This window comes from Chiloscyllium punctatum, unplaced genomic scaffold, assembly GCF_047496795.1.
Source record: "Chiloscyllium punctatum isolate Juve2018m unplaced genomic scaffold, sChiPun1.3 scaffold_56, whole genome shotgun sequence".
Classification (NCBI taxonomy): Eukaryota; Metazoa; Chordata; class Chondrichthyes; order Orectolobiformes; family Hemiscylliidae; genus Chiloscyllium; species Chiloscyllium punctatum.
Genome location: NW_027309791.1, coordinates 81,935 through 101,997, shown reverse-complemented (window position 1 = coordinate 101,997; position 20,063 = coordinate 81,935).

The following is a 20,063-nucleotide window of genomic DNA, read 5'->3' as shown; positions in this document are numbered from 1 at the left end:
AGGGGCTGATTCAGAGGGGCTGAAACAGAGGGGCTGAATCAGAGAGCCTGAAACAGAGGGCGAGAAACAGAGGGGCTGAAATAGAGGGCGAAAAACAGAGGGGCTGAAACAGAGGGCGAGAAACAGAGGGGATGAAACAGAGGGGCTGAAACAGAGGGGCTGAAACAGAGGGGCTGAATCAGAGGGGCTGAAACAGAGGGGCTGAATCAGAGGGGCAGAAACAGAGGGCGAGAAACAGAGGGGCTGAAACAGAGGGCGAGAAACAGAGAGGCTGAAACAGAGGGGCTGAAACAGAGTGGCTGAAACAGAGGGCGAGAAACAGAGACGTTGAAACAGAGGGCGAGAAACAGAGGGGCTGAAACAGAGGGCGAGAAACAGAGGGGCTGAAACAGAGGGCGAGAAACAGAGGGGCTGAAACAGAGGGGCTGAAACAGACGGGCTGAAACAGAGGGCAAAAAACAGAGGGGCTGAAACAGAGGGCGAGAAACAGAGGGTGAGAAACAGAGGGCGAGAAACAGAAGGGCTGAAACAGAGGGCAAAAAACAGAGGGGCTGAAACAGAGGGCGAGAAACAGAGGGTGAGAAACAGAGGGCGAGAAACAGATGAGATGAAACAGAGGGGCTGAAACAGAGGGGCTGAAATAGAGGGGCTGAAACAAAGGGGCTGAAACAGAGGGGCTGCAACAGAGGGGCTGAATCAGAGGGGCTGACAGAGTGCGAGAAACAGAGGGGCTGAAACAGAGGGCGAGAAAAAGAGGGGCTGAAACAGAGAGCGAGAAACAGAGGGGCTGAAACAGGGGGGCTGAAACAGAGGGGCTGAAACAGAGGGCGAGAAACAGAGAGGCTGAAACATAGGGCGAGAAACAGAGGGGCTGAAACAGAGAGCAAGAAACAGAGGGGCTGAATCAGAGATGCGAGAAACAGAGGGGCTGAAACAGAGGGCGAGAAACAGAGGGGCTGAAACGGAGGGCGAGAAACAGAGGGCGATAACCAGAGGGACTGAAACAGAGGGGCTGAAACAGAGGGGCTGAAGCAGAGGTCGAGAAACAGAGGGTGAGAAACAGAGAGGCTGAAACAGAGGGGCTGAAACAGAGGGGCTGAAACAAAGCGGCTGATACAGAGGGTGAGAAACAGAGGGGCTGAAACAGAGGGGCTGATTCAGAGGGGCTGAAACAGAGGGGCTGAATCAGAGAGCCTGAAACAGAGGGCGAGAAACAGAGTGGCTGAAACGGAAGGGCTGAAACGGAGGGGCTGAAACAGAGGGCGAGAAACAGAGGGGCTGAATCAGAGGGGCTGAATCAGAGGAGCTGAAACAGAGGTGCTGAAACAGAGGGCGAGAAACAGAGGTGCTGAAACAGAGGGCGAGAAACAGAGGGCGAGAAACAGAGAGGCTGAAACAGAGGGGCTGAAACAGAGGGGCTGAAACAAAGCGGCTGATACAGAGGGTGAGAAACAGAGGGGCTGAAACAGAGGACGAGAAACAGAGTCGCTGAAACATGGCGAGAAACAGAGGGGCTGAAACAGAGGGGCTGAAACAGAGGGGCTGAAACAGAGGGGCTGAAACAGAGGGCGAGAAACAGAGGGGCTGAAACAGAGGGCGAGAAACAGAGGGGCTGAAACAGAGGGCGAGAAACAGAGGGGCTGAAACAGAGGGCGAGAAACAGAGGGGCTGAAACAGAGGGGCTGAAACAGAGGGGCTGAAACAGAGGGCGAGAAACAGAGGGGCTCAAACAGAGGGCGAGAATCAGAGGGGCTGAAACAGAGGGGCTGAAACAGAGGGGCTGAATCAGAGGGGCTGATTCAGAGGGGCTGAAACAGAGGGGCTGAATCAGAGAGCCTGAAACAGAGGGCGAGAAACAGAGGGGCTGAAATAGAGGGCGAAAAACAGAGGGGCTGAAACAGAGGGCGAGAAACAGAGGGGATGAAACAGAGGGGCTGAAACAGAGGGGCTGAAACAGAGGGGCTGAATCAGAGGGGCTGAAACAGAGGGGCTGAATCAGAGGGGCTGAAACAGAGGGCGAGAAACAGAGGGGCTGAAACAGAGGGCGAGAAACAGAGGGGCTGAAACAGAGGGCGAGAAACAGAGGGGCTGAAACAGAGGGGCTGAAACAGAGTGGCTGAAACAGAGGGCGAGAAACAGAGATGTTGAAACAGAGGGCGAGAAACAGAGGGGCTGAAACAGAGGGCGAGAAACAGAGGGGCTGAAACAGAGGGTGAGAAACAGAGGGGCTGAAACAGAGGGGCTGAAACAGACGGGCTGAAACAGAGGGCAAAAAACAGAGGGGCTGAAACAGAGGGCGAGAAACAGAGGGTGAGAAACAGAGGGCGAGAAACAGAAGTGCTGAAACAGAGGGCAAAAAACAGAGGGGCTGAAAAAGAGGGCGAGAAACAGTGGGTGAGAAACAGAGGGCGAGAAACAGATGGGATGAAACAGAGGGGCTGAAACAGAGGGGCTGAAATAGAGGGGCTGAAACAAAGGGGCTGAAACAGAGGGGCTGCAACAGAGGGGCTGAATCAGAGGGGCTGACACAGAGTGCGAGAAACAGAGGGGCTGAAACAGAGGGCGAGAAAAAGAGGGGCTGAAACAGAGAGCGAGAAACAGAGGGGCTGAAACAGGGGGGCTGAAACAGAGGGGCTGAAACAGAGGGCGAGAAACAGAGAGGCTGAAACATAGGGCGAGAAACAGAGGGGCTGAAACAGAGAGCAAGAAACAGAGGGGCTGAATCAGAGATGCGAGAAACAGAGGGGCTGAAACAGAGGGCGAGAAACAGAGGGGCTGAAACGGAGGGCGAGAAACAGAGGGCGAGAACCAGAGGGACTGAAACAGAGGGGCTGAAACAGAGGGGCTGAAACAGAGGTCGAGAAACAGAGGGCGAGAAACAGAGAGGCTGAAACAGAGGGGCTGAAACAGAGGGGCTGAAACAAAGCGGCTGATACAGAGGGTGAGAAACAGAGGGGCTGAAACAGAGGGCGAGAAACAGAGTCGCTGAAACATGGCGAGAAACAGAGGGGCTGAAACAGAGGGGCTGAAACAGTGGGGCTGAAACAGAGGGGCTGAAACAGAGGGCGAGAAACAGAGGGGCTGAAACAGAGGGCGAGAAACAGAGGGGCTGAAACAGAGGGCGAGAAACAGAGGGGCTGAAACAGAGGGGCTGAAACAGAGGGGCTGAAACAGAGGGCGAGAAACAGAGGCGCTGAAACAGAGGGGCTGAAACAGAAGGGGCTGAATCAGAGGGGCTGATTCAGAGGGGCTGAAACAGAGGGGCTGAATCAGAGAGCCTGAAACAGAGGGCGAGAAACAGAGGGGCTGAAACAGAGGGCGAAAAACAGAGGGGCTGAAACAGAGGGCGAGAAACAGAGGGGATGAAACAGAGGGGCTGAAACAGAGGGGCTGAAACAGAGGGGCTGAATCAGAGGGGCTGAAACAGAGGGGCTGAATCAGAGGGGCTGAAACAGAGGGCGAGAAACAGAGGGGCTGAAACAGAGGGCGAGAAACAGAGGGGCTGAAACACAGGGCGAGAAACAGAGGGGCTGAAACAGAGGGGCTGAAACAGAGTGGCTGAAACAGAGGGCGAGAAACAGAGAGGTTGAAACAGAGGGCGAGAAACTGAGGGGCTGAAACAGAGGGCGAGAAACAGAGGGGCTGAAACAGAGGGCGAGAAACAGAGGGGCTGAAACAGAGGGGCTGAAACAGACGGGCTGAAACAGAGGGCAAAAAACAGGGGGGCTGAAACAGAGGGCGAGAAGCAGAGGGTGAGAAACAGAGGGCGAGAAACAGAGGGGCTGAAACAGAGGGCAAAAAACAGAGGGGCTGAAACAGAGAGCGAGAAACAGAGGGTGAGAAACAGAGGGCGAGAAACAGATGGGATGAAACAGAGGGGCTGAAACAGAGGGGCTGAAATAGAGGGGCTGAAACAAAGGGGCTGAAACAGAGGGGCTGCAACAGAGGGGCTGATTCAGAGGGGCTGACACAGAGTGCGAGAAACAGAGGGGCTGAAACAGAGGGCGAGAAAAAGAGGGGCTGAAACAGAGGGCGAGAAACAGAGGGGCTGAAACAGGGGGGCTGAAACAGAGGGGCTGAAACAGAGGGCGAGAAACAGAGAGGCTGAAACATAGGGCGAGAAACAGAGGGGCTGAAACAGAGGGCAAGAAACAGAGGGGCTGAATCAGAGATGCGAGAAACAGAGGGGCTGAAACAGAGGGCGAGAAACAGAGGGGCTGAAACGGAGGGGGAGAAACAGAGGGCGAGAAACAGAGGGACTGAAACAGAGGGGCTAAAACAGAGGGGCTGAAACAGAGGGCGAGAAACAGAGGGTCTGAAACAGAGGGTGAGAAACAGAGGGGCTGAAACAGAGGGCGAGAAACAGAGGGGCTGAAAGAGAGGGGCTGAAACAGTGGGGCTGAAACAGAGGGGCTGAAACAGAGGGCGAGAAATAGAGGGGCTGAAACAGAGGGTGAGAAACAGAGGGGCTGAAACAGAGCGCGAGAAACAGAGGGGCTGAAACAGAGGGCGCGAAACAGAGGGGCTGAAACAGAGGGGCTGAAACAGAGGGGCTGAAACAGAGGGCAAGAAACTGAGGGGCTGAAACAGAGGGCGAGAATCAGAGGGGCTGAAACAGAGTGCGAGAAACAGAGGGGCTGAATCAGAGGGGCTGAAACAGAAGGCGAGAAACAGAAAGACTGAAACAGAGGGCGAGAAGCAGAGGGGCTGAAACAGAGGGGCTGAAACAGATGGTGAGAAACAGAGGGGATTAAACAGAGGGCGAGAAACAGAGGGGCTGAAACAGAGGGGCTGAAACAGAGGGGCTGAATCAGAGGGGCTGATTCAGAGGGGCTGAAACAGAGGGGCTGAATCAGAGGGGCTGAAACAGAGGGCGAGAAACAGAGTGGCTGAAACAGAGGGCGAGAAACAGACGGGCAGAAACAGAGGGCAAGAAACAGAGGGGCTGAAACAGAAGGCGAGAAACAGAGGGGCTGAAACAGAGGGCGAGAAACAGAGGGGCTGAAACAGAGGGCGAGAAACAGAGGGGCTGAAACAGAGGGCAAGAAACAGAGGGGCTGAAACTGAGTGGCTGAAACAGAAGGGCTGAAACAGAGGGGCTGAAACAGAGGGCGAGAAACAGAGGGGCTGAATCAGAGGGGCTGAAACAGAGGGGCTGAAACAGAGGGGCTGAATCAGAGGGGCTGAAACAGAGGGGCTGAATCAGAGGGGCTGAAACAGAGGGCGAGAAACAGAGGGGCTGAAACAGAGGGCGAGAAACAGAGGGGCTGAAACAGAGGGCGAGAAACAGATGGGATGAAACAGAGGGGCTGAAACAGAGGGGCTGAAATAGAGGGGCTGAAACAAAGGGGCTGAAACAGAGGGGCTGCAACAGAGGGGCTGATTCAGAGGGGCTGACACAGAGGGGCTGAATCAGAGGGGCTGAAACAGAGGGCGAGAAACAGAGTGGCTGAAACAGAGGGCGAGAAACAGACGGGCAGAAACAGAGGGCAAGAAACAGAGGGGCTGAAACAGAGGGCGAGAAACAGAGGGGCTGAAACAGAGGGCAAGAAACAGAGGGGCTGAAACTGAGTGGCTGAAACAGAAGGGCTGAAACAGAGGGGCTGAAACAGAGAGCGCCAAACAGAGGGACTGAAACAGAAGGCGAGAAACAGAGGGGCTGAAACAGAGGGCGAGAAACAGAGGGGCTGAAACAGAGGGCGAGAAACAGAGGGGCTGAAACAGAGGGCAAGAAACAGAGGGGCTGAAACTGAGTGGCTGAAACAGAAGGGCTGAAACAGAGGGGCTGAAACAGAGGGCGAGAAACAGAGGGGCTGAATCAGAGGGGCTGAAACAGAGGGGCTGAAACAGAGGGGCTGAATCAGAGGGGTTGAAACAGAGGGGCTGAATCAGAGGGGCAGAAACAGAGGGCGAGAAACAGAGGGGCTGAAACAGAGGGCGAGAAACAGAGGGGCTGAAACAGAGGGCGAGAAACAGATGGGATGAAACAGAGGGGCTGAAACAGAGGGGCTGAAATAGAGGGGCTGAAACAAAGGGGCTGAAACAGAGGGGCTGCAACAGAGGGGCTGATTCAGAGGGGCTGACACAGAGTGCGAGAAACAGAGGGGCTGAAACAGAGGGCGAGAAAAAGAGGGGCTGAAACAGAGGGCGAGAAACAGAGGGGCTGAAACAGGGGGGCTGAAACAGAGGGGCTGAAACAGAGGGCGAGAAACAGAGAGGCTGAAACATAGGGCGAGAAACAGAGGGGCTGAAACAGAGGGCAAGAAACAGAGGGGCTGAATCAGAGATGCGAGAAACAGAGGGGCTGAAACAGAGGGCGAGAAACAGAGGGGCTGAAACGGAGGGCGAGAAACAGAGGGCGAGAAACAGAGGGACTGAAACAGAGGGGCTGAAACAGAGGGGCTGAAACAGAGGGCGAGAAACAGAGGGGCTGAAACAGAGGGTGAGAAACAGAGGGGCTGAAACAGAGGGCGAGAAACAGAGGGGCTGAAAGAGAGGGGCTGAAACAGTGGGGCTGAAACAGAGGGGCTGAAACAGAGGGCGAGAAATAGAGGGGCTGAAACAGAGGGTGAGAAACAGAGGGGCTGAAACAGAGCGCGAGAAACAGAGGGGCTGAAACAGAGGGCGCGAAACAGAGGGGCTGAAACAGAGGGGCTGAAACAGAGGGGCTGAAACAGAAGGCAAGAAACTGAGGGGCTGAAACAGAGGGCGAGAATCAGAGGGGCTGAAACAGAGTGCGAGAAACAGAGGGGCTGAATCAGAGGGGCTGAAACAGAGGGCGAGAAACAGAAAGACTGAAACAGAGGGCGAGAAACAGAGGGGCTGAAACAGAGGGGCTGAAACAGATGGTGAGAAACTGAGGGGATTAAACAGAGGGCGAGAAACAGAGGGGCTGAAACAGAGGGGCTGAAACAGAGGGGCTGAATCAGAGGGGCTGAAACAGAGGGCGAGAAACAGAGTGGCTGAAACAGAGGGCGAGAAACAGACGGGCAGAAACAGAGGGCGAGAAACAGAGGGGCTGAAACAGAGGGGCTGAAACAGAGAGCGCCAAACAGAGGGACTGAAACAGAGGGCGAGAAACAGAGGGGCTGAAACAGACGGCGAGAAACAGAGGGGCTGAAACAGAGGGCGAGAAACAGAGGGGCTGAAACAGAGGGCAAGAAACAGAGGGGCTGAAACTGAGTGGCTGAAACAGAAGGGCTGAAACAGAGGGGCTGAAACAGAGGGCGAGAAACAGAGGGGCTGAATCAGAGGGGCTGAAACAGAGGGGCTGAAACAGAGGGGCTGAATCAGAGGGGCTGAAACAGAGGGGCTGAATCAGAGGGGCTGAAACAGAGGGCGAGAAACAGAGGGGCTGAAACAGAGGGCGAGAAACAGAGGGGCTGAAACAGAGGGGCTGAAACAGAGTGGCTGAAACAGAGGGCGAGAAACAGAGACGTTGAAACAGAGGGCGAGAAACAGAGGGGCTGAAACAGAGGGCGAGAAACAGAGGGGCTGAAACAGAGGGCGAGAAACAGAGGGGCTGAAACAGAGGGGCTGAAACAGACGGGCTGAAACAGAGGGCAAAAAACAGAGGGGCTGAAACAGAAGGCGGGAAACAGAGGGTGAGAAACAGAGGGCGAGAAACAGAGGGGCTGAAACAGAGGGCAAAAAACAGAGGGTGAGAAACAGAGAGCGAGAAACAGAGGGTGAGAAACAGAGGGCGAGAAACAGATGGGATGAAACAGAGGGGCTGAAACAGAGGGGCTGAAATAGAGGGGCTGAAACAAAGGGGCTGAAACAGAGGGGCTGCAACAGAGGGGCTGAATCAGAGGGGCTGACACAGAGTGCGAGAAACAGAGGGGCTGAAACAGAGGGCGAGAAAAAGAGGGGCTGAAACAGAGAGCGAGAAACAGAGGGGCTGAAACAGGGGGGCTGAAACAGAGGGGCTGAAACAGAGGGCGAGAAACAGAGAGGCTGAAACATAGGGCGAGAAACAGAGGGGCTGAAACAGAGAGCAAGAAACAGAGGGGCTGAATCAGAGATGCGAGAAACAGAGGGGCTGAAACAGAGGGCGAGAAACAGAGGGGCTGAAACGGAGGGCGAGAAACAGAGGGCGAGAACCAGAGGGACTGAAACAGAGGGGCTGAAATAGAGGGGCTGAAACAGAGGTCGAGAAACAGAGGGCGAGAAACAGAGAGGCTGAAACTGAGGGGCTGAAACAGAGGGGCTGAAACAAAGCGGCTGATACAGAGGGTGAGAAACAGAGGGGCTGAAACAGAGGGCGAGAAACAGAGTCGCTGAAACATGGCGAGAAACAGAGGGGCTGAAACAGAGGGGCTGAAACAGTGGGGCTGAAACAGAGGGGCTGAAACAGAGGGCGAGAAACAGAGGGGCTGAAACAGAGGGCGAGAAACAGAGGGGCTGAAACAGAGGGCGAGAAACAGAGGGGCTGAAACAGAGGGGCTGAAACAGAGGGGCTGAAACAGAGGGCGAGAAACAGAGGGGCTGAAACAGAGGGGCTGAAACAGAAGGGGCTGAATCAGAGGGGCTAATTCAGAGGGGCTGAAACAGAGGGGCTGAATCAGAGAGCCTGAAACAGAGGGCGAGAAACAGAGGGGCTGAAACAGAGGGCGAAAAACAGAGGGGCTGAAACAGAGGGCGAGAAACAGAGGGGATGAAACAGAGGGGCTGAAACAGAGGGGCTGAAACAGAGGGGCTGAATCAGAGGGGCTGAAACAGAGGGGCTGAATCAGAGGGGCTGAAACAGAGGGCGAGAAACAGAGGGGCTGAAACAGAGGGCGAGAAACAGAGGGGCTGAAACAGAGGGGCTGAAACAGAGTGGCTGAAACAGAGGGCGAGAAACAGAGAGGTTGAAACAGAGGGCGAGAAACAGAGGGGCTGAAACAGAGGGCGAGAAAAAGAGGGGCTGAAACAGAGGGCGAGAAACAGAGGGGCTGAAACAGAGGGGCTGAAACAGAGGGGCTGAAACAGAGGGCAAAAAACAGAGGGCGAGAAACAGAGGGTGAGAAACAAAGGGCGAGAAACAGATGGGATGAAACAGAGGGGCTGAAACAGAGGGGCTGAAATAGAGGGGCTGAAACAAAGGGGCTGAAACAGAGGGGCTGCAACAGAGGGGCTGAATCAGAGGGGCTGACACAGAGTGCGAGAAACAGAGGGGCTGAAACAGAGGGCGAGAAAAAGAGGGGCTGAAACAGAGGGCGAGAAACAGAGGGGCTGAAACAGGGGGGCTGAAACAGAGGGGCTGAAACAGAGGGAGAGAAACAGAGAGGCTGAAACATAGGGCGAGAAACAGAGGGGCTGAAACAGAGGGCAAGAAACAGAGGGGCTGAATCAGAGATGCGAGAAACAGAGGGGCTGAAACAGAGGGCGAGAAAAAGAGGGGCTGAAACAGAGGGCGAGAAACAGAGGGGCTGAAACAGGGGGGCTGAAACAGAGGGGCTGAAACAGAGGGAGAGAAACAGAGAGGCTGAAACATAGGGCGAGAAACAGAGGGGCAGAAACAGAGGGCAAGAAACAGAGGGGCTGAATCAGAGATGCGAGAAACAGAGGGGCTGAAACAGAGGGCGAGAAACAGAGGGGCTGAAACGGAGGGCGAGAAACAGAGGGCGAGAAACAGAGGGACTGAAACAGAGGGGCTGAAACAGAGGGGCTGAAACAGAGGGCGAGAAACAGAGGGGCTGAAACAGAGGGTGAGAAACAGAGGGGCTGAAACAGAGGGCGAGAAACAGAGGGGCTGAAACAGAGGGGCTGAAACAGTGGGGCTGAAACAGAGGGACTGAAACAGAGGGCGAGAAATAGAGGGGCTGAAACAGAGGGTGAGAAACAGAGGGGCTGAAACAGAGCGCGAGAAACAGAGGGGCTGAAACAGAGGGCGCGAAACAGAGGGGCTGAAACAGAGGGGCTGAAACGGAGTGGCTGAAACAGAGGGCGAGAAACAGAGACGTTGAAACAGAGGGTGAGAAACTGAGGGGCTGAAACAGAGGGCGAGAAACAGAGGGGCTGAAACAGAGGGCGAGAAACAGAGGGGCTGAAACAGAGGGGCTGAAACAGACGGGCTGAAACAGAGGGCAAAAAACAGAGGGGCTGAAACAGAGGGCGAGAAACAGAGGGTGAGAAACAGAGGGCGAGAAACAGAAGGGCTGAAACAGAGGGCAAAAAACAGAGGGGCTGAAACAGAGGGCGAGAAACAGAGGGTGAGAAACAGAGGGCGAGAAACAGATGGGATGAAACAGAGGGGCTGAAACAGAGGGGCTGAAATAGAGGGGCTGAAACAAAGGGGCTGAAACAGAGGGGCTGCAACAGAGGGGCTGAATAAGAGGGGCTGACACAGAGTGCGAGAAACAGAGGGGCTGAAACAGAGGGCGAGAAAAAGAGGGGCTGAAACAGAGGGCGAGAAACAGAGGGGCTGAAACAGGGGGGCTGAAACAGAGGGGCTGAAACAGAGGGCGAGAAACAGAGAGGCTGAAACATAGGGCGAGAAACAGAGGGGCTGAAACAGAGGGCAAGAAACAGAGGGGCTGAATCAGAGATGCGAGAAACAGAGGGGCTGAAACAGAGGGCGAGAAACAGAGGGGCTGAAACGGAGGGCGAGAAACAGAGGGCGAGAAACAGAGGGACTGAAACAGAGGGGCTGAAACAGAGGGGCTGAAACAGAGGGCGAGAAACAGAGGGGCTGAAACAGAGGGTGAGAAACAGAGGGGCTGAAACAGAGGGCGAGAAACAGAGGGGCTGAAAGAGAGGGGCTGAAACAGTGGGGCTGAAACAGAGGGGCTGAAACAGAGGGCGAGAAATAGAGGGGCTGAAACAGAGGGTGAGAAACAGAGGGGCTGAAACAGAGCGCGAGAAACAGAGGGGCTGAAACAGAGGGCGCGAAACAGAGGGGCTGAAACAGAGGGGCTGAAACAGAGGGCAAGAAACTGAGGGGCTGAAACAGAGGGCGAGAATCAGAGGGGCTGAAACAGAGTGCGAGAAACAGAGGGGCTGAATCAGAGGGGCTGAAACAGAGGGCGAGAAACAGAAAGACTGAAACAGAGGGCGAGAAACAGAGGGGCTGAAACAGAGGGGCTGAAACAGATGGTGAGAAACAGAGGGGATTAAACAGAGGGCGAGAAACAGAGGGGCTGAAACAGAGGGGCTGAAACAGAGGGGCTGAATCAGAGGGGCTGAAACAGAGGGCGAGAAACAGAGTGGCTGAAACAGAGGGCGAGAAACAGACGGGCAGAAACAGAGGGCGAGAAACAGAGGGGCTGAAACAGAGGGGCTGAAACAGAGAGCGCCAAACAGAGGGACTGAAACAGAGGGCGAGAAACAGAGGGGCTGAAACAGACGGCGAGAAACAGAGGGGCTGAAACAGAGGGCGAGAAACAGAGGGGCTGAAACAGAGGGCAAGAAACAGAGGGGCTGAAACGGAGGGCGAGAAACAGAGGGCGAGAAACAGAGGGACTGAAACAGAGGGGCTGAAACAGAGGGGCTGAAACAGAGGGCGAGAAACAGAGGGGCTGAATCAGAGGGGCTGAAACAGAGGGGCTGAATCAGAGGGGCTGAAACAGAGGGCGAGAAACAGAGGGGCTGAAACAGAGGGCGAGAAACAGAGGGGCTGAAACAGAGGGGCTGAAACAGAGTGGCTGAAACAGAGGGCGAGAAACAGAGACGTTGAAACAGAGGGCGAGAAACAGAGGGGCTGAAACAGAGGGCGAGAAACAGAGGGGCTGAAACAGAGGGCGAGAAACAGAGGGGCTGAAACAGAGGGGCTGAAACAGACGGGCTGAAACAGAGGGCAAAAAACAGAGGGGCTGAAACAGAAGGCGGGAAACAGAGGGTGAGAAACAGAGGGCGAGAAACAGAGGGGCTGAAACAGAGGGCAAAAAACAGAGGGTGAGAAACAGAGAGCGAGAAACAGAGGGTGAGAAACAGAGGGCGAGAAACAGATGGGATGAAACAGAGGGGCTGAAACAGAGGGGCTGAAATAGAGGGGCTGAAACAAAGGGGCTGAAACAGAGGGGCTGCAACAGAGGGGCTGAATCAGAGGGGCTGACACAGAGTGCGAGAAACAGAGGGGCTGAAACAGAGGGCGAGAAAAAGAGGGGCTGAAACAGAGAGCGAGAAACAGAGGGGCTGAAACAGGGGGGCTGAAACAGAGGGGCTGAAACAGAGGGCGAGAAACAGAGAGGCTGAAACATAGGGCGAGAAACAGAGGGGCTGAAACAGAGAGCAAGAAACAGAGGGGCTGAATCAGAGATGCGAGAAACAGAGGGGCTGAAACAGAGGGCGAGAAACAGAGGGGCTGAAACGGAGGGCGAGAAACAGAGGGCGAGAACCAGAGGGACTGAAACAGAGGGGCTGAAATAGAGGGGCTGAAACAGAGGTCGAGAAACAGAGGGCGAGAAACAGAGAGGCTGAAACTGAGGGGCTGAAACAGAGGGGCTGAAACAAAGCGGCTGATACAGAGGGTGAGAAACAGAGGGGCTGAAACAGAGGGCGAGAAACAGAGTCGCTGAAACATGGCGAGAAACAGAGGGGCTGAAACAGAGGGGCTGAAACAGTGGGGCTGAAACAGAGGGGCTGAAACAGAGGGCGAGAAACAGAGGGGCTGAAACAGAGGGCGAGAAACAGAGGGGCTGAAACAGAGGGCGAGAAACAGAGGGGCTGAAACAGAGGGGCTGAAACAGAGGGGCTGAAACAGAGGGCGAGAAACAGAGGGGCTGAAACAGAGGGGCTGAAACAGAAGGGGCTGAATCAGAGGGGCTAATTCAGAGGGGCTGAAACAGAGGGGCTGAATCAGAGAGCCTGAAACAGAGGGCGAGAAACAGAGGGGCTGAAACAGAGGGCGAGAAACAGAGGGGCTGAAACAGAGGGCGAGAAACAGAGGGGATGAAACAGAGGGGCTGAAACAGAGGGGCTGAAACAGAGGGGCTGAATCAGAGGGGCTGAAACAGAGGGGCTGAATCAGAGGGGCTGAAACAGAGGGCGAGAAACAGAGGGGCTGAAACAGAGGGCGAGAAACAGAGGGGCTGAAACAGAGGGGCTGAAACAGAGTGGCTGAAACAGAGGGCGAGAAACAGAGAGGTTGAAACAGAGGGCGAGAAACAGAGGGGCTGAAACAGAGGGCGAGAAAAAGAGGGGCTGAAACAGAGGGCGAGAAACAGAGGGGCTGAAACAGAGGGGCTGAAACAGAGGGGCTGAAACAGAGGGCAAAAAACAGAGGGCGAGAAACAGAGGGTGAGAAACAAAGGGCGAGAAACAGATGGGATGAAACAGAGGGGCTGAAACAGAGGGGCTGAAATAGAGGGGCTGAAACAAAGGGGCTGAAACAGAGGGGCTGCAACAGAGGGGCTGAATCAGAGGGGCTGACACAGAGTGCGAGAAACAGAGGGGCTGAAACAGAGGGCGAGAAAAAGAGGGGCTGAAACAGAGGGCGAGAAACAGAGGGGCTGAAACAGGGGGGCTGAAACAGAGGGGCTGAAACAGAGGGAGAGAAACAGAGAGGCTGAAACATAGGGCGAGAAACAGAGGGGCTGAAACAGAGGGCAAGAAACAGAGGGGCTGAATCAGAGATGCGAGAAACAGAGGGGCTGAAACAGAGGGCGAGAAAAAGAGGGGCTGAAACAGAGGGCGAGAAACAGAGGGGCTGAAACAGGGGGGCTGAAACAGAGGGGCTGAAACAGAGGGAGAGAAACAGAGAGGCTGAAACATAGGGCGAGAAACAGAGGGGCAGAAACAGAGGGCAAGAAACAGAGGGGCTGAATCAGAGATGCGAGAAACAGAGGGGCTGAAACAGAGGGCGAGAAACAGAGGGGCTGAAACGGAGGGCGAGAAACAGAGGGCGAGAAACAGAGGGACTGAAACAGAGGGGCTGAAACAGAGGGGCTGAAACAGAGGGCGAGAAACAGAGGGGCTGAAACAGAGGGTGAGAAACAGAGGGGCTGAAACAGAGGGCGAGAAACAGAGGGGCTGAAACAGAGGGGCTGAAACAGTGGGGCTGAAACAGAGGGGCTGAAACAGAGGGCGAGAAATAGAGGGGCTGAAACAGAGGGTGAGAAACAGAGGGGCTGAAACAGAGCGCGAGAAACAGAGGGGCTGAAACAGAGGGCGCGAAACAGAGGGGCTGAAACAGAGGGGCTGAAACGGAGTGGCTGAAACAGAGGGCGAGAAACAGAGACGTTGAAACAGAGGGTGAGAAACTGAGGGGCTGAAACAGAGGGCGAGAAACAGAGGGGCTGAAACAGAGGGCGAGAAACAGAGGGGCTGAAACAGAGGGGCTGAAACAGACGGGCTGAAACAGAGGGCAAAAAACAGAGGGGCTGAAACAGAGGGCGAGAAACAGAGGGTGAGAAACAGAGGGCGAGAAACAGAAGGGCTGAAACAGAGGGCAAAAAACAGAGGGGCTGAAACAGAGGGCGAGAAACAGAGGGTGAGAAACAGAGGGCGAGAAACAGATGGGATGAAACAGAGGGGCTGAAACAGAGGGGCTGAAATAGAGGGGCTGAAACAAAGGGGCTGAAACAGAGGGGCTGCAACAGAGGGGCTGAATCAGAGGGGCTGACACAGAGTGCGAGAAACAGAGGGGCTGAAACAGAGGGCGAGAAAAAGAGGGGCTGAAACAGAGGGCGAGAAACAGAGGGGCTGAAACAGGGGGGCTGAAACAGAGGGGCTGAAACAGAGGGCGAGAAACAGAGAGGCTGAAACATAGGGCGAGAAACAGAGGGGCTGAAACAGAGGGCAAGAAACAGAGGGGCTGAATCAGAGATGCGAGAAACAGAGGGGCTGAAACAGAGGGCGAGAAACAGAGGGGCTGAAACGGAGGGCGAGAAACAGAGGGCGAGAAACAGAGGGACTGAAACAGAGGGGCTGAAACAGAGGGGCTGAAACAGAGGGCGAGAAACAGAGGGGCTGAAACAGCGGGTGAGAAACAGAGGGGCTGAAACAGAGGGCGAGAAACAGAGGGGCTGAAAGAGAGGGGCTGAAACAGTGGGGCTGAAACAGAGGGGCTGAAACAGAGGGCGAGAAATAGAGGGGCTGAAACAGAGGGTGAGAAACAGAGGGGCTGAAACAGAGCGCGAGAAACAGAGGGGCTGAAACAGAGGGCGCGAAACAGAGGGGCTGAAACAGAGGGGCTGAAACAGAGGGGCTGAAACAGAGGGCAAGAAACTGAGGGGCTGAAACAGAGGGCGAGAATCAGAGGGGCTGAAACAGAGTGCGAGAAACAGAGGGGCTGAATCAGAGGGGCTGAAACAGAGGGCGAGAAACAGAAAGACTGAAACAGAGGGCGAGAAACAGAGGGGCTGAAACAGAGGGGCTGAAACAGATGGTGAGAAACAGAGGGGATTAAACAGAGGGCGAGAAACAGAGGGGCTGAAACAGAGGGGCTGAAACAGAGGGGCTGAATCAGAGGGGCTGAAACAGAGGGCGAGAAACAGAGTGGCTGAAACAGAGGGCGAGAAACAGACGGGCAGAAACAGAGGGCGAGAAACAGAGGGGCTGAAACAGAGGGGCTGAAACAGAGAGCGCCAAACAGAGGGACTGAAACAGAGGGCGAGAAACAGAGGGGCTGAAACAGACGGCGAGAAACAGAGGGGCTGAAACAGAGGGCGAGAAACAGAGGGGCTGAAACAGAGGGCAAGAAACAGAGGGGCTGAAACTGAGTGGCTGAAACAGAAGGGCTGAAACAGAGGGGCTGAAACAGAGGGCGAGAAACAGAGGGGCTGAATCAGAGGGGCTGAAACAGAGGGGCTGAAACAGAGGGGCTGAATCAGAGGGGCTGAAACAGAGGGGCTGAATCAGAGGGGCTGAAACAGAGGGCGAGAAACAGAGGGGCTGAAACAGAGGGCGAGAAACAGAGGGGCTGAAACAGAGGGCGAGAAACAGAGGGGCTGAAACAGAGGGGCTGAAACAGAGTGGCTGAAACAGAGGGCGAGAAACAGAGGGGCTGAAACAGAGGGCGAGAAACAGAGGGGCTGAAACAGAGGGCGAGAAACAGAGGGGCTGAAACAGAGGGCGAGAAACAGAGGGGCTGAAACAGAGGGGCTGAAACAGACGGGCTGAAACAGAGGGCAAAAAACAGAGGGGCTGAAACAGAAGGCGGGAAACAGAGGGTGAGAAACAGAGGGCGAGAAACAGAGGGGCTGAAACAGAGGGCAAAAAACAGAGGGTGAGAAACAGAGAGCGAGAAACAGAGGGTGAGAAACAGAGGGCGAGAAACAGATGGGATGAAACAGAGGGGCTGAAACAGAGGGGCTGAAATAGAGGGGCTGAAACAAAGGGGCTGAAACAGAGGGGCTGCAACAGAGGGGCTGAATCAGAGGGGCTGAAACAGAGGGCGAGAAAAAGAGGGGCAGAAACAGAGAGCGAGAAACAGAGGGGCTGAAACAGGGGGGCTGAAACAGAGGGGCTGAAACAGAGGGCGAGAAACAGAGAGGCTGAAACATAGGGCGAGAAACAGAGGGGCTGAAACAGAGAGCAAGAAACAGAGGGGCTGAATCAGAGATGCGAGAAACAGAGGGGCTGAAACAGAGGGCGAGAAACAGAGGGGCTGAAACGGAGGGCGAGAAACAGAGGGCGAGAACCAGAGGGACTGAAACAGAGGGGCTGAAACAGAGGGGCTGAAACAGAGGTCGAGAAACAGAGGGCGAGAAACAGAGAGGCTGAAACAGAGGGGCTGAAACAGAGGGGCTGAAACAAAGCGGCTGATACAGAGGGTGAGAAACAGAGGGGCTGAAACAGAGGGCGAGAAACAGAGTCGCTGAAACATGGCGAGAAACAGAGGGGCTGAAACAGAGGGGCTGAAACAGTGGGGCTGAAACAGAGGGGCTGAAACAGAGGGCGAGAAACAGAGGGGCTGAAACAGAGGGCGAGAAACAGAGGGGCTGAAACAGAGGGCGAGAAACAGAGGGGCTGAAACAGAGGGGCTGAAACAGAGGGGCTGAAACAGAGGGCGAGAAACAGAGGGGCTGAAACAGAGGGGCTGAAACAGAAGGGGCTGAATCAGAGGGGCTGATTCAGAGGGGCTGAAACAGAGGGGCTGAATCAGAGAGCCTGAAACAGAGGGCGAGAAACAGAGGGGCTGAAACAGAGGGCGAAAAACAGAGGGGCTGAAACAGAGGGCGAGAAACAGAGGGGATGAAACAGAGGGGCTGAAACAGAGGGGCTGAAACAGAGGGGCTGAATCAGAGGGGCTGAAACAGAGGGGCTGAATCAGAGGGGCTGAAACAGAGGGCGAGAAACAGAGGGGCTGAAACAGAGGGCGAGAAACAGAGGGGCTGAAACAGAGGGGCTGAAACAGAGTGGCTGAAACAGAGGGCGAGAAACAGAGAGGTTGAAACAGAGGGCGAGAAACAGAGGGGCTGAAACAGAGGGCGAGAAAAAGAGGGGCTGAAACAGAGGGCGAGAAACAGAGGGGCTGAAACAGAGGGGCTGAAACAGAGGGGCTGAAACAGAGGGCAAAAAACAGAGGGCGAGAAACAGAGGGTGAGAAACAGAGGGCGAGAAACAGATGGGATGAAACAGACGGGCTGAAACAGAGGGGCTGAAATAGAGGGGCTGAAACAAAGGGGCTGAAACAGAGGGGCTGCAACAGAGGGGCTGAATCAGAGGGGCTGACACAGAGTGCGAGAAACAGAGGGGCTGAAACAGATGGCGAGAAAAAGAGGGGCTGAAACAGAGGGCGAGAAACAGAGGGGCTGAAACAGGGGGCTGAAACAGAGGGGCTGAAACAGTGGGAGAGAAACAGAGAGGCTGAAACATAGGGCGAGAAACAGAGGGGCTGAAACAGAGGGCAAGAAACAGAGGGGCTGAATCAGAGATGCGAGAAACAGAGGGGCTGAAACAGAGGGCGAGAAACAGAGGGGCTGAAACGGAGGGCGAGAAACAGAGGGCGAGAATCAGAGGGACTGAAACAGAGGGGCTGAAACAGAGGGGCTGAAACAGAGGGCGAGAAACAGAGGGGCTGAAACAGAGGGTGAGAAACAGAGGGGCTGAAACAGAGGGCGAGAAACAGAGGGGCTGAAACAGAGGGGCTGAAACAGTGGGGCTGAAACAGAGGGGCTGAAACAGAGGGCGAGAAATAGAGGGGCTGAAACAGAGGGTGAGAAACAGAGGGGCTGAAACAGAGCGCGAGAAACAGAGGGGCTGAAACAGAGGGCGCGAAACAGAGGGGCTGAAACAGAGGGGCTGAAACAGAGTGGCTGAAACAGAGGGCGAGAAACAGAGACGTTGAAACAGAGGGCGAGAAACAGAGGGGCTGAAACAGAGGGCGAGAAACAGAGGGGCTGAAACAGAGGGCGAGAAACAGAGGGGCTGAAACAGAGGGGCTGAAACAGACGGGCTGAAACAGAGGGCAAAAAACAGAGGGGCTGAAACAGAGGGCGAGAAACAGAGGGTGAGAAACAGAGGGCGAGAAACGGAAGGGCTGAAACAGAGGGCAAAAAACAGAGGGGCTGAAACAGAGGGCGAGAAACAGAGGGTGAGAAACAGAGGGCGAGAAACAGATGGGATGAAACAGAGGGGCTGAAACAGAGGGGCTGAAATAGAGGGGCTGAAACAAAGGGGCTGAAACAGAGGGGCTGCAACAGAGGGGCTGAATCAGAGGGGCTGACACAGAGTGCGAGAAACAGAGGGGCTGAAACAGAGGGCGAGAAAAAGAGGGGCTGAAACAGAGAGCGAGAAACAGAGGGGCTGAAACAGGGGGGCTGAAACAGAGGGGCTGAAACATAGGGCGAGAAACAGAGGGGCTGAAACAGAGAGCAAGAAACAGAGGGGCTGAATCAGAGATGCGAGAAACAGAGGGGCTGAAACAGAGGGCGAGAAACAGAGGGGCTGAAACGGAGGGCGAGAAACAGAGGGCGAGAACCAGAGGGACTGAAACAGAGGGGCTGAAACAGAGCGGCTGAAACAGAGGTCGAGAAACAGAGGGCGAGAAACAGAGAGGCTGAAACAGAGGGGCTGAAACAGAGGGGCTGAAACAAAGCGGCTGATACAGAGGGTGAGAAACAGAGGGGCTGAAACAGAGGGCGAGAAACAGAGTCGCTGAAACATGGCGAGAAACAGAGGGGCTGAAACAGAGGGGCTGAAACAGTGGGGCTGAAACAGAGGGGCTGAAACAGAGGGCGAGAAACAGAGGGGCTGAAACAGAGGGCGAGAAACAGAGGGGCTGAAACAGAGGGCGAGAAACAGAGGGGCTGAAACAGAGGGGCTGAATCAGAGGGGCTGAAACAGAGGGGCTGAATCAGAGGGGCTGAAACAGAGGGCGAGAAACAGAGGGGCTGAAACAGAGGGCGAGAAACAGAGGGGCTGAAACAGAGGGCGAGAAACAGAGGGGCTGAAACAGAGGGGCTGAAACAGAGTGGCTGAAACAGAGGGCGAGAAACAGAGGGGCTGAAACAGAGGGCGAGAAACAGAGGGGCTGAAACAGAGGGCGAGAAACAGAGGGGCTGAAACAGAGGGGCTGAAACAGAGGGGCTGAAACAGAGGGCGAGAAACAGAGAGGTTGAAACAGAGGGCGAGAAACTGAGGGGCTGAAACAGAGGGCGAGAAACAGAGGGGCTGAAACAGAGGGCGAGAAACAGAGGGGCTGAAACAGAGGGGCTGAAACAGACGGGCTGAAACAGAGGGCAAAAAACAGAGGGGCTGAAACAGAGGGCGAGAAGCAGAGGGTGAGAAACAGAGGGCGAGAAACAGAGGGGCTGAAACAGAGGGCAAAAAACAGAGGGGCTGAAACAGAGGGCGAGAAACAGAGGGTGAGAAACAGAGGGCGAGAAACAGATGGGATGAAACAGAGGGGCTGAAACAGAGGGGCTGAAATAGAGGGGCTGAAACAAAGGGGCTGAAACAGAGGGGCTGCAACAGAGGGGCTGATTCAGAGGGGCTGACACAGAGTGCGAGAAACAGAGGGGCTGAAACAGAGGGCGAGAAAAAGAGGGGCTGAAACAGAGGGCGAGAAACAGAGGGGCTGAAACAGGGGGGCTGAAACAGAGGGGCTGAAACAGAGGGCGAGAAACAGAGAGGCTGAAACATAGGGCGAGAAACAGAGGGGCTGAAACAGAGAGCAAGAAACAGAGGGGCTGAAT